Raw genomic sequence first — 15741 nt, 5'->3', positions numbered from 1 at the left:
TAAAATCTTCCTCTTGTTTTTTCTTTTCCCCTTTTATTTTTCCTTTTGTTTCCCTTGAATGATTTAATCATTGATTGAATCATTGATTGGATGATTGGCCGGCCCCTTGCTTGGGCACCAAGCAAGGGTGGCCGACCCTTTAAAGGAAGGAAATAATCTTGTAAAAATTTTATAAGCAAAGAAAGAAAGCTCTTATAAAATTTTACAAGCTCTCTTTTAATTTTCTAATGTGGATGTTAAAAAAGGAAAGTTTTAAAAAATTAAAACCAAGTTTTAAATTTTAAAACTTCCCTTCTAAAATTTCCTTTTTTAACATGGTTACAAAAATAAAAAATTTCAAATTTAAAACTTCTCTTCTTTTTTCTAAAAACCATGAGGATGGTTAAAAAAGGAATTTTTTTTAAAACTTTTAAACTTTCTTTTAAACTATGTGGCCTAATTCAAATAAGGAAAGTTTTATATTTTAAAATCTCTCTTTTAAAACTTGTAGATATCTACAAAAAGAAGATTTTAAAAATTCAAAACACCCCTCCTAGTTTAAATTATATTGGCCGGCCCCTTCTTGCTTGGGCACCAAACAAAGGGCCGCCCCCATTGAGAAGTAAGTAGCCGACCCCTATGGCTTGGTCACCAAGCCATGGGTCGACCCCCTCTTGGACACCAAGATGGACTTTTCATGAGTGGATTTAATGCTTCATTGAGGCTACGACAGGGACCTCAAGGAGAAATTGGTTTTGGCCTCCCGATGAGCTCAAGTATCCTGTGTTCGCCCCGAACACACAACTCAAGTTCATCAACAATAACTCATTCCACTAGAGAGTTATTATTGTATTACCGCACCAATCCCAAATTACATTATGGGCTTCTTCTTATCATGAGTGTGTTAATCTCCCTGTGTTTAAGATATCGAATGTCCATTAATTTAATTGAGTTACTGACAACTCACTTTAATTAATATCTTAGTCCAAAAGTAGTACCACTCAACCTCATTGCCATGTCGGACTAAGTCCACCTGCAGGGTGTTGGTGCAGCGGAGGCGGGCAAGAGGGGGGTGAATTGCTGAAAACAAAAATAGAACTACCCTCCTCGGATTTTAACTCAGAAATAAAATCAGCAGTAAAATAATAGCAACTAAATTAAGGAGACAAAAAATAAATCAGAAACATAATTTAACCTGGTTACAACCAAGAGGGTTGTTAATCCAGGGCGATGAAAAGCGCACTAAGAAAAATCTCCTTCTCTGAAGGCGGAGAAGCCTTTTACACTTTTGGAAGTTCACTAGTTGCTTAGGAATTGCTTACAGTATTGATTGCTTGAGTTGTTATGAATTCCTAGCTCCAGGGGTCCTTTTATAGCCCTGGAAATTCTATCTCTAAGCTCCAAGGCGCCTCCATTGAGGGTCTAAGGTGCCTCCAAGCTGGGTCAGCGGATAAAACTTTATCCGCGCATGAACGATCTGTTTGACCAGGTTGAAGGCGCCTTAAACAAGGCTGAAGGCGCCTTCAACCAGCTTGAGGCACCTTCAACCAGAATGAAGGCGCCTTGAGCAGTGATTTCAGCACTGCTTCTTTCCGGCTTTGGCTTCCGATGCTTTGAACTTTTGGGTGAGAGCGGCCAACCGGAATAGGGCTCACCCGAACCCAATTCCCGGCTTTCTCCTCGAGCAGGCTTCCGTCCAGCTTCTCGTCCCTCGAACGCTGCGCACGTTCTTCTCGCTCCACCGGAGTACTCTTCCGCAGCTCTCTCGTCCTTCGGACGCACCGAGCCCGTCGGCTCCCTTCCCGTGCCGTCCTTCTCGCTAGCTGCGTCTTCCGCTCGACTTCCTGTGCTCCTAATCTCCTGCACACTCAGACACAGGGATCAAACACAAAACAGAACCTAACAAACTTGGTTGATCACATCAAAACTACCACGAGGTTCAACAATCTCCCCTTTTTTGATGTGCATCAACCCAAGTTCAAGTTAGGGTTTAAACAGATACAAGAAGTAATTTTAAAGAAAAATTACTAAACTAGCATTTTAATCATATATTTGCAATAAATAAATTGCAACACAGTTTAGAAAAATTATTAAAATTTTAATTTTTTAATTTTCCGTACTCCCCCTAAACTTGTACCTTTCTCTCCCCCTTTGATCACAGCAAAAATGGGGTTCCAACAAGAGAATATTAAGGTAGAAAATTTTTGAGCAAAAATGAATTTTTTTAGAAAAAAATTTCTAAGTTAAATTGAATTTTAGAAAAAAATTCTAAGCAAAAATGAATTTTTAGAATTTTTTTTAAAAAAATTCTAAGTTAAACTGAATTTTCCCAAAAAAATATTCTAAGTCAATTAAAAAAAAATCCTAAGTAAACTTTTTTGAATGTTTCCAAAAAAAATTTCTAAGTTAAAATTTTCAAGAAAAGTTTCTAAGTAAAAAATGGTTGATAAACTTTCAAAGCATTATTTAATTCTTGTTTTTAATATTTTTTTCAAAAAGTTAATTAAACATTTTCTTTCAATATTTTAGCTTCCAAGTCGTGGCAAGGCACTAGGTCTTCTTGGTTATTGGAGCAACAACCACTTCCTTAGACAAAGCTTCCATAAAGAATTTCAATGTTTAATTTTCTCACTGTAAGCTTTTAACTAAAAGAGAAATTTAAACTAGCAGTGATTTTGGAACCCAATAAAGGTTCCTTCCTACAGGGTTGGTCAAAAACTTAGGGGGTACATGATTTTTGGGCACTTTTCTAAGTTGACTCTGGTGTTTTCTAATATACCAATTTAATTTTCCATAAGTTCTTAATTTTGATTTAGGAAATTTATTTAAGCATGCATCAAATTTTAATTTTTTAATTTCTAATTTTAATTTATCATTTTCTGATTTTATACTATCGTACATCTCAAGTGGATATGCTTTTGCTAATTTCATTTTCAATTCTTTATTTTCTTTTTCTAATTCGAATAAGTCTTTAGAAAGCGATTTAATAAATCGAAAAGACTAAGTCGGGGTTAGATTTCGTACCTGACTTACCTGACTCGGTGAGGCTCCCCCTTCACTGCAGCTTTCCTCTTCTGATGTTCCTCCCCCTTCATCGATGCTCATCTCTGAGCTAGACGTTTCTTCTAGCTGATGGTTGGCCATCAGTGCTAGTTCCGAGAATTCTTCGACTTCTGGCTCGGAGGATGAAGAGTTTGTTGGTTGCTACTCGGAAAACCTAGAGGTTCCACTGTACAAAAATTTTGTACAAAGGTCTGAACCTTTTCCTAGTTACCATGTGTTCTTTTAAATTAAATTTTGGATCGCCTGCGGAACTTAACACGTTTGATCCAAAACTTAATCTATTTGTTCTTTAAGGTTTAGACTTGGATCTCCTGCGGAACTTAACACGTTTGATCCAAATCACCTAAGTTATTAATTCCATTAAATATTAATTTCCATAATTGGTTCCCAGTACTGACGTGGCGAGGCACATGGCCTTCTTGGATATGGGAACAACCACCACCGACTAGACAAAACCTTTTATGGAAAGCTAATATTTAATTTCCTAAAATAACTTTAGGTCAACCAAAAAGAACAATCAAATCACAAGGAAAAGAAAAATAAAAGAACACAACTTCGAAAAACATATTCGAAATACTAGAATCGTAAGCCTCTTGTATTTGGTATTATTTCCATAAATAACTAGCATGATGCGGAAAAGAAAAATTACTAGTTATACCTTCTAAAAAGACCTCTTGATCTTCTACCGTATTCCTCTTCTAATCTCGGACGTTGTGTGGGCAACGATCTTCCGAGATGAGAACCACCAAATACCTTCTTCTTCCTTGCAAGTTTCGGCCACCACAATTCTCCAAGAGAAGTAGAGGTCCGGCCACCACCACCAAGCTCCAAGGGATGCAAGAAACAAAACCACCTTTCTCTCCTTCTTCTCCTAGCTAGAACCGGCCACCATCAAGAGCTCCAAGAGAGGTTGCCGCCGGCCATAAGAAGAAGAGAAGAGGAAGAAGCTAGGGCCGGCCACCAAGGAGGAAAAGAGAGGAGAAGAATAATAGAGTTGATCACCCGTGAAGGCACCTCTACCCTCTCTTTTATAATCCTTGGTCTTGACAAATAAGGAAATTTTAATAAAAAATTCCTTAATTCTTTTGTCATAAAAAAGAAAAATTATTTTAATTAAAAAACAATTTTCTTCTTTTAATAATAATGGCCGGCCACTTCTAATTCCCCAAAACAAGGAAAATTTAATTCACACAAGAATTAAAACTTCCTAATTTGTTTCTAGAAATTTATAAAAATTTCTCCAATAATTTTTATCCCTTCATGATTGGTTAATAAAAAGGAAATTAAAATTCTTCTTCTAAACATGTGGATAATTTCCAAAAGGAAAGTTATCTCTAAAAATTAAAATCTCTTTTCAATCTACAAATAAGGAAAGATATCAAATCTTTTCTTAATCTTTTGTAGAAACTAATAAAAGAGAATATTTAATTTTAAACTTCTCTTTTAAATTATTATCATGGTCAAAAGGAAAGTTTTTCTTAAAAATAAAATCTCCTTTCAATCTACAAATAAGGAAAGATTTCAAATCTTTTCTTAATCTTTTGTAGAAAGCTTTAAAAGGAAAGATTTAATTTTTAAACTCTCTTTTAAAACTATGATATCCACATAAGAAATAATTTTAATAAAAAATCCTTTTTAATATGATGTGGCCGGCCACCTAAACTTGGGCTCCAAGCTATTGGCCGGCCACCTTAAGGCCAACCTTTAGGCTTGGCCGGCCCTAAGCTTGAGCTTCAAGCTTAGCTTGGCCGGCCCCTATTGGTTGGGTAAGAAGGTGGGTATGTGGTGGTATAAATCTCTATATACAAGAGGCTACGATAGGGACCGAGAGGAGGAATTGGTTTTGGTCTCCCGATGAAATTAAGCTTCCCGTGTTCGCCCCAAACACACAACTTAATTCCATCAATAATAATTCATTCCACTAAAGAACTATTATTGAACTACCGCACCAATCCCAAATTACATTTGGGCTCCTTCTTATTATGAGTGTGTTAGTCTCCCTGTTTAAGATGTCAAATGTCCACTAATTAAGCGAGTTACTGACAACTCATTTAATTAATATCTTAGTCCAAGAGTAGTACCACTCAACCTTATCATCATGTCGGACTAAGTCCACCTGCAGGGTTTAACATGACAATCCTTATGAGCTCCTCTTGAGGACATTCTCAACCTAGATCACTAGGACACAGTTTCCTACTATAATCAACAATACACACTATAAGTGATATCATTTCCCAACTTATCGGACTTATTGATTCATCGAACTAAATCTCACCCATTGATAAATTAAAGAAATAAATATCAAATATATGTGCTTGTTATTATATTAGGATTAAGAGCACACACTTCCATAATAACTGAGGTCTTTGTTTCTTTATAAAGTCAGATAAAAAAGAACGACCTCTAATGGTCCTACTCAATACACTCTAAGTGTACTAGTGTAATTATATAGTTAAGATAAACTAATACCTAATTACACTACGACCTTCCAATGGTTTGTTCCTTTCCATTATGGTCGTGAGTTACTGTTTATAATTTATAAGGTACTGATAACATGATCCTCTGTGTGTGACACCACACACCATGTTATCTACAATATAAATTAATTGAACAACTACATTTATCATAAATGTAGACATTTGACCAATGTGATTCTTATTTCTAGATAAATATTTATACCAAAAGCTAGGCTTTTAGTATACACTCTAACAATCTCCCACTTATACTAAAAGACTAAGCTGCCATATCTGCTGCCATACATCTGATTCCCAACCCTTCAACATGTCCATCAAAAGCTCTCGCCTTAGTGAAAAGATCTATAGGTCATCATCTGATGCATTCTAGGCGGCAACAACTTCTCCTCATTTATATGATTTCTCGTATTGGGTAGTACTTGCGCTCTATTGTGTTTACTTGCCTTATAGACTCATGATTTCTTCGAGTTTGTTACTGCACCATTATTATTACAATAAATTGTAATAATCTTTGGACAAACTAGAAATCATATCTAAGTATATCTTGAGGTAATTAAGTCATTCAGCTTTTATGGTTTCCTCAGAGGCTTGCCATATACTAAGCTTCTATGGTGGAGTCTAGAAAAACACCTATGCTTATCACTCTTCCATAGTTATGACTTTACCTCCTAAAGTAAACACAAAACCCCGAGGTTGACTTATTATTGTTCCTATCCGATTGGAAGTCAAAATCCATGCAACCCACAGGGACCAAATTAACTGCCTTGTAAGCTAGCATATAATCTCTAGTTCCTCTAAGGTACTTTAATATATGCTTTACTGCAGTCCAATGTCCTTGTCTAGGGTTACTTTGATATCTGCTAACTATGCCCTTGGAAAAATAGATTTCTGATCTCGTGCATAGCATACATTAGGTTGTCTAACTGCCGAAGCATAAAGAACTGCCTACATGTCCTCAATCTCCTTTGATGTCATCGGAGACATCTCTTTAGATAAAGACACTCCATGCTTAAAAGGTAAGAAACCTTTCTAGGAGTTTTGCATGCTTAAAATGAGCAAGGATTTTTCCGATGTATCAAGCTTGGGATAAGTAAAATATATTTTTTCTTGCGATCCCTTATAACTTTGATCTCAAGAATATATACATTCTCCCAAGTCCTTTATATCGAATTGTTTGGACAACCATACCCTTACTTCTGACAACATTTTGATATTGTTTCCAACTACCAAAAATGTTATCTACGTATAGTACAAGAAATACCACCACGCTTCCATCACACCTTTTGTATACACAAGACTTATCCGGTTACTAAATCCATAGATCTGGATTACTTTGATAAACCGGATGTTCCAAGACCTTGAAGCTTTGCCTCAGTCCATAGACTAATTGAGCTTGCACACAAGATGCTCTTAGCCCTTTGCAATGAACCCTTTCGCTTGCTTTTGGATGCTCTTCAATACTTCCATTAAGGAATGCCGTCTTGACATCCTCTTGCCAAATAAATAAAAGAATCCGGATAGACTTAAGCATGACTACCAGTGAAAAGTTTCCTTTTTCATCAAGCCTTGCTTTGAAAGTTACTACCTTCCTGTCTATCCCTCTTTTCCTATTATAGACCTTTTACACCCAACGGCTTTTACACCATTTGGTGATTCTACAAGCTTCCAGATTTTATTAGAATACATATATTCTAATTCTTTTATTCATTACTCTTTGCCAAGATGCTGCATCTTTATCTTGGAGTGCTTCATCATATGACCGGAGATCAGGTTCATGTCCTCCAGGGATCGAGTCCAAAAACTCTCCCAAAACATGAACCTATTTAGGTTGCATAACAACCCTCCCACTACAACAAGACACTTTCTGTAATTGTGTATCAATTTGTGATACGTGTTGCAGTTTTCTTGTGGTATCTCATCTTGTATAGTTGGTACTAGGTTAGACATGTCCTTTATTATTTCCTTAAGAACAAATTTACTTATGAGCACGTGGTTCATTATATAGTCCTTTTCTAAAAATCAGTCATTGATGCTAACAATGACCTTCTGATTTTTAAGACTATAAACCTACTTTTGTTTATCTAGGATAACTTACAAACAAGTGAACTCCTATCCAACTTATCATTGTCTCTCTTTAACATATGTGCTGGATTACCCGAATCCGAATATGCTTCAAAATAGGTTTTCACCTATTCAGCAATTCTATATGAGTAGAAAGTTCTAACTTGGAAGGTACTATGTTCACTTTCGTTTTCAGAGTTTATCCTTAAAACAAATTTGGTAATTTTCTGAATAACTCATCATCTATCTAATTATTCCATAAGAGTCCTTTACCTTCTTTCTACTACACCATTCTGTTGGGGTGTACCAGATGCAGTTAGTTGGGATTGAATCCCTACTTTTGATAAGTGACTCCTAAATTCTCCCAAGAGGTACTTGCCACTACGATCTTACCATAGTGACATTTACTTTAACATTTCTCCGCATCAGCCTTGTACTCTTTGAACTAATCAAAGTACTTAGTCTTGCGGTACATTAAGTAAATTTATTTGTATCTTGAATAGTTGTCTATAAAATAGACGAAATATTCAATACTACCTCTTGTTTGGATAGTCATAGGATCACACAAATCAGAATGAACCAATTTCAACATATCTTTGACTCCATACCCCTTGGACTTAAAAGCTTCTTGGTTATTTTCCTTCCAAGTAAGACTCGCAGGTTGGAAAGATTTCCACTACTAATGAACCTAAAAGTTCATTAGCTACCAATGAATCCTAATTAAGTATAACCTAGCTTTAGGTGCCAAAGATATAATTGGTTCATTTCCGAAGGTTGCTTTCACTTAAAATTAGAAGATGTGTTACTAATTTCCATTTGTTGCATCGTGAGAGTTATTGGATTATAAATTGTCAACCATCATACCAGAATAGATAACTTCCCTATTTTTCTTGATAACAACTTTGTTATCAAAATAGACACAATATCTATAATAGTTTAGAAACTGAAATCAGGTTCTTTCTAAACTTGGTACGTAAAGACAATTACTTAAAATCCATATTTTATTCTTATCAAAGGATAAACATCTCCCATTGCAATAGCTACCACTTTTTACATGGTGCCCATGTGGACGGTGATTTACCTTTCATTTAGTTGTCGGGTTTCCTGGAACCCTGCAATGAATTGCAGACATGATTAATGACATCTTGTATCTACACTCCAGGTTCTGGTAGATAACACCACTAGGCATGTTTCAACTAATGAATTAAATACACCTAAATTGTTCTTAGTTCTAAGAAGACAGTCTACCTTAATGTCCAAGTCCTATTTCCAATCATTACAATTGGGACTACTAAGTCTTTTCTATAGTATGACTACTAGGGATTGACAAACATCCTAAGAATCTCAAAAATATTTGGTCAAGATCAACTCCTTAAAATCTCCATGAATTTTGTGTATACAAAATCGAAGAGGAGATTTTATTCATTAATTTTATTATCTCGTCAACTTTACTTTATAACGAATAAAATTAATAGTTGATCTGTCTTTGATCAAATATTTGGTCAAAACTCTTTGAATTTAAAATAACATTGATTCCTCAAACAATATTATTTAAATTTACCAACACCTCAAACACCGTGAATTTTGCATGCCACGTTAGTGTGGACGTATACAAATTCATCATTTGTAAGAGGAGGGTTTTACCCATTGACTATCTTGTCAATATAACTTTTTGACAAATAAAATTACCTCAAACACCATGAATCTTGTATGTCACGTTAGTGTGGACGTATACAAATTCAAACATTTGTAAGAGGGGTTTATTAATTTTATTATATTGCCAATCTAGTTTTATGATAAATCAATAGTTGATTTCCTTTTGGTCACACAAGTGATAGTAGTGACTCCGTTGGGGAGGATACTATTAAATGTGTCTAAGTGTATACCATTACTTGACACTAAGTCCATTAATAAGATTATGCACCTTCCGTTGGGGAAGATCACACGCTCTTAATTAACTTCCTATAGTCATCCAAAAATGGAAGTCTGTTCTAGTGATCCACAAACAAGCTCATCCGTTATGGAGGAAGGCACTCAGAGCCAACGCGCAAGCTTGTTTGCATCACTTTCAAACCAGTAATGGAGACTATGAGATTTACTTAAAAATCCCTCTCCCACTTAGTTATTTATAAATGAAGAATTTTAACTATGCTAGCCTACTAAATATGCATACTAACAAGCACACACAACACAGCATAAAAAGCAATAAATAGAAAAACTAATTTTCAACTATTATGGCTTTTATCTATTGTTGTCCTCCATGTGTCACCAACCCTAGCTGCTGCCATCTTTGGCCACTTCCACCGGGTCTAGTTGTCGCATTCATCTTGCTCCTTGTTCTGCTGCGCCTCTGGTCCTTAAAAGGTTCCACGCCTTGCAAGACTCGATCCGCGACATAAATAGAATTTTACATTTTTCGATCCTATATTCCTCGAAGGAATGTACATGTATCTAGATCAAAAAATAAAATCCTAATAAAACTAAATACAGCTCCTGCTGTATTTTATAATACAATCATGCACACACAATAAAATGCCCTTGACATGTCCAAGGGTCCAATCACACACATAATAACTATAAGCCATAATAGTTGGATCCTGCATCCACAAAGTTAGCACATCCTACAATTAATCTGCCTAAATTATGTATGACATGTACATAATTAAACTAATACCAAATACACAGAGGCAATACCCTAGTTCTGATACCAATTGTTGGTTGCTACTCGGAAAACCTAGAGGTTCCACTGTACAAAAATTTTGTACAAAGGTCTGAACCTTTTCCTAGCTACCATGTGTTCTTTTAAATTAAATTTTGGATCGCCTGCGGAACTTAACACGTTTGATCCAAAACTTAATCTATTTGTTCTTTAAGGTTTAGACTTAGATCTCCTGCGGAACTTAACACGTTTGATCCAAATCACCTAAGTTATTAATTTCATTAAATATTAATTTCCATAATTGGTTCCCAGTACTGACGTGGCGAGGCACATGACCTTCTTGGATATGGGAACAACCACCACCGACTAGACAAAACCTTTTATGGAAAGCTAATATTTAATTTCCTAAAATAACTTTAGGTCAACCAAAAAGAACAATCAAATCACAAGGAAAAGAAAAATAAAAGAACACAACTTCGAAAAACATATTCGAAATACTAGAATCGTAAGCCTCTTGTATTTGGTATTATTTCCATAAATAACTAGCATGATGCGGAAAAGAAAAATTACTAGTTATACCTTCTAAAAAGACCTCTTGATCTTCTACCGTATTCCTCTTCTAATCTCGGACGTTGTGTGGGCAACGATCTTCCGAGATGAGAACCACCAAACACCTTCTTCTTCCTTGCAAGTTTCGGCCACCACAATTCTCCAAGAGAAGTAGAGGTCCGGCCACCACCACCAAGCTCTAAGGGATGCAAGAAACAAAACCACCTTTCTCTCCTTCTTCTCCTAGCTAGAACCGGCCACCATCAAGAGCTCCAAGAGAGGTTGCCGCCGGCCATAAGAAGAAGAGAAGAGGAAGAAGCTAGGGCCGGCCACCAAGGAGGAAAAGAGAGGAGAAGAATAATAGAGTTGATCACCCGTGAAGACACCTCTACCTCCTCTTTTATAATCCTTGGTCTTGACAAATAAGGAAATTTTAATAAAAAATTCCTTAATTCTTTTGTCATAAAAAAGAAAAATTATTTTAATTAAAAAACAATTTTCTTCTTTTAATAATAATAGCCGGCCACTTCTAATTCCCCAAAACAAGGAAAATTTAATTCACACAAGAATTAAAACTTCCTAATTTGTTTCTAGAAATTTATAAAAATTTCTCCAATAATTTTTATCCCTTCATGATTGGTTAATAAAAAGGAAATTAAAATTCTTCTTCTAAACATGTGGATAATTTCCAAAAGGAAAGTTATCTCTAAAAATTAAAATATCTTTTCAATCTACAAATAAGGAAAGATATCAAATCTTTTCTTAATCTTTTGTAGAAACTAATAAAAGAGAATATTTAATTTTTAAACTTCTCTTTTAAATTATTATCATGGTCAAAAAGGAAAGTTTTTCTTAAAAATAAAATCTCCTTTCAATCTACAAATAAGGAAAGATTTCAAATCTTTTCTTAATCTTTTGTAGAAAGCTTTAAAAGGAAAGATTTAATTTTTAAACTCTCTTTTAAAACTATGATATCCACATAAGAAATAATTTTTAATAAAAATCCTTTTAATATGATGTGGCCACCTTAAGGCCAACCTTTAGGCTTGGCCGGCCCTAAGCTTGAGCTTCAAGCGTAGCTTGGCCGGCCCCTATTGGTTGGGTAAGAAGGTGGGTATGTGGTGGGTATAAATCTCTATATACAAGAGGCTACAATAGGGACCGAGAGGAGGAATTGGTTTTGGTCTCCCGATGAAATTAAGCTTCCCGTGTTCGCCCCGAGCACACAACTTAATTCCATCAATAATAATTCATTCCACTAAAGAACTATTATTGAACTACCGCACCAATCCCAAATTACATTTTGGGCTCCTTCTTATTATGAGTGTGTTAGTCTCCCTGTATTTAAGATGTCAAATGTCCACTAATTAAGCGAGTTATTGACAACTCATTTAATTAATATCTTAGTCCAAGAGTAGTACCACTCAACCTTATCGTCATGTCGGACTAAGTCCACCTACAGGGTTTAACATGACAATCCTTATGAGCTCCTCTTGAGGACATTCTCAACCTAGATCACTAGGACACAGTTTCCTACTATAATCAACAATACACACTATAAGTGATATCATTTCCCAACTTATCGGACTTATTGATTCATCGAACTAAATCTCACCCATTGATAAATTAAAGAAATAAATATCAAATATATGTGCTTGTTATTATATTAGGATTAAGAGCACACACTTCCATAATAACTGAGGTCTTTGTTTCTTTATAAAGTCGGTATAAAAGAAACGACCTCTAATGGTCCTACTCAATACACTCTAAGTGTACTAGTGTAATTATATAGTTAAGATAAACTATTACCTAATTACACTACGACCTTCCAATGGTTTGTTCCTTTCCATTATGGTCGTGAGTTACTGTTTATAATTTATAAGGTACTGATAACATGATCCTCTGTGTGTGACACCACACACCATGTTATCTAAAATATAAATTAATTGAACAACTACATTTATCATAAATGTAGACATTTGACCAATGTGATTCTTATTTCTAGATAAATGTTTATACCAAAAGCTAGGCTTTTAGTATACACTCTAACAGAGTTGTCCCATGTCGCCTTCAGGTTTTTGTGCTTGGGTCGAGATGACTTCTTGCTTCTTTCCTTATCTTTCTGTTTGCTCTTCAATTTTGGACAATCATCCTTGATGTGCCCTTCTTCGTTGCAATTATAGCACCGAACTGTCCTTCCTTTTTGATGACGTTTACTTGACTGCGATCTAAACTTGTTAGATTTAAAAAACTTATTAAAACGTCTTACCATTAACGCAGCTTCGTTTTCGTCGATTGACGCTTCGGAGTCGGGATCGTCCTTTTCAGCTCGTAGGGCAACGTTGAGGTTCGATTTCTCTACTGGTTTTTCTGTAAGTCGAGACTCGTGAAGTTCGAAAGTTGAAAACAAGTTTTCTAAACTACTTACCTTAAAGCCCTTAGAGATGTAGTAAGCATCTACTAAGGACGCCCATTCTGAAGTCCTCGGGAAGGCATTGAGCACGTATCGGATGGAATCCCGGTTGGTTACTTCTTCTCCAAGGTTCGTTAGTTGCGTTATCAGCTCCTTGATTCTCGCTTGGAGTTGCGCTACCTTCTCACCGTTGTTCATCCGGAGGTTTGTTAGTTGTGTCCGGAGGATGTCGCACCGCGCCAGCTTCGCTTCAGAGGTACCTTCGTGAAGCTCCAGAAATTTCTCCCAGAGATCTTTCGCTGAGTCGTAGCTTCCGATCCGACTTACCTCCTGAGGTGGCAGAACGCTAAGGAGGTGGAATTCAGCTTTTCCGTTGGCAACGAAATCGCCTTGCTCCTTCTTGTTCCACGTGTTTTCTTCTTTGTCTTTAGGAGCTGCAAAACCATATTTCATAGTAATTAAAATATCAAAGTCTGTTTTAAAAAATACCTCCATTTTTCGCTTCCATGTAGCGAAATTTCCGTCGAACTTCGGGGGATGGATGTTCGCTCCGGCCATCGTCTTGATCGTAGTGCTTCAGTTGGCGGTTAGTCCTTCTGAGGCGATCAGGCTCTGATACCACTTGTTGGTGCAGCGGAGGCCGACAAGAGGGGGGTGAATTACTGAAAACAAAAATAGAACTACCCTCCTCGCATTTCAACTCAGAAATAAAATCAGCAGTAAAATAATAGCAACTAAATTAAGGAGACAAAAAATAAATCAGAAACAGAATTTAACCTGGTTACAACCAAGAAGGTTGTTAATCCAGGGCGATGAAAAGCGCACTAAGAAAAATCTCCTTCTCTGAAGGCGGAGAAGCCTTTTGCACTTTTGGAAGCTCACTAGTTGCTTAGGAATTGTTTACAGTATTGATTGCTTCAGTTGTTATGAATTCCTAGCTCCAGGGGTCCTTTTATAGCCCCTAGAAATTCTATCCCGGAGCTCCAAGGCGCCTCCATTGAGGGTCTAAGGCGCCTCCAAGCTGGGTCAGCGGATAAAACTTTTTCCGCGCACGAACGATCTGTTTGACCAGGTTGAAGGCGCCTTAAACAAGGCTGAAGGCGCCTTCAACCAGCTTGAGGCGCCTTCAACCAGAATGAAGGCGCCTTCAAGCTGGAGGCGCCTTCAACCTTGTTGAAAGCGCCTTGAGCAGTGATTTCAACACTGCTTCTTTGCGGCTTTGGCTTCCGATGCTCTCAACTTTTGGGTGATAGCGGCTAATCGAAATAGGGCTCACCCGAACCCAATTCTCGGCCTTCTCCTCGAGCAGGCTTCCGTCCGGCTTCTCGTCCCTCGAATGTCGCGCACGTTCTTCTCGCTCCACCGGAGTACTCTTCCGCAGCTCTCTCGTCCTTCGGACGCACTGAGCCCGTCGGCTCCCTTCCCGTGCCGTCCTTCTCATTAGCTGCGTCTTCCACTCGATTTCTTGTGCTCCTAAGCTCCTGCACACTCAAACATAGGGATCAAACACAAAGCATGACCTAACCAACTTGGTTGATCACATCAAAACTACCACGGGGTTCAACACAGGGTTTAACATGACAATTCTTATGAGCTCTTCTTGGGGGCATTCTCAACCTAGATTACTAGGACACAGTTTCCTTCTATAATCAACAACACACACTATAAGTAATATCATTTCCCAACTTATCGGACCTATTGATTTATCGAGCTAAATCTCACCCTTTGATAAGTTAAAGAAATAAATACTAAATATATATACTTGTTATTATATTAGGATTAAGAGCACACACTTCCATAATAACTAAAGTCTAGTTCTTTTATTAAGTCAGTATAAAAAGAACTTACCTAAAATGATCCTACTCAATACACTTAGAGTGTACTAGTGTAATTTATTAGTCAAGATAAACTAATACATAATTACACTACGACTATTCCAATGATTTGTTCTTTTTCATCTTAGTCATGATTAACTGTTTATAATTTATAAAGAATTGATAACATGATCTTCTGTGTGTGACACCACACACCATGTTTTCTGCAATATAAATTAATTGAACAACTACACTTAACAAATAAATGTAGACATTTGACCAATGTGATTCTTTTATTTTAAAAATAAATGTTTACAAAAGCTAGGCTTTTAGTATACACTCTAACAGACTACTAGCAAACTAATGTAAGAAGGCATTTCAGAAGTCTTTGAAGCTGCGTACGTATATATCCGTTCGGCAGTCTTCAGAACCATCTATGTGCCGACTCGAAGAGGGTTGTGAGGAAGACTCGACACTTCACCATCTATGTATTGGTGAAGTTTGGTCGCATTGCCAAACTTATCCAGATGATAATCTGGATCAATCAACCCGTTGTACTCTCTTCGATAGCCAATGGAGTATAATGCCTCGGCAGGGGGTCTTGCAAGATTTTCTCGGAGAACAGTAGGTTGATCCATTCGGGCGACGCGGTGCCTCGAGGTGCCTTGCCTTTCCGTGCATCCCGAACGGGAGCATCGTCTGAAGATGATCCCCGCTCCTGATGCTCTT

The sequence above is a fragment of the Zingiber officinale genome, chromosome 4B (assembly GCF_018446385.1).
Source record: "Zingiber officinale cultivar Zhangliang chromosome 4B, Zo_v1.1, whole genome shotgun sequence".
Lineage (NCBI taxonomy): Eukaryota > Viridiplantae > Streptophyta > Magnoliopsida > Zingiberales > Zingiberaceae > Zingiber > Zingiber officinale.
This window is presented reverse-complemented; position numbering follows the sequence as displayed.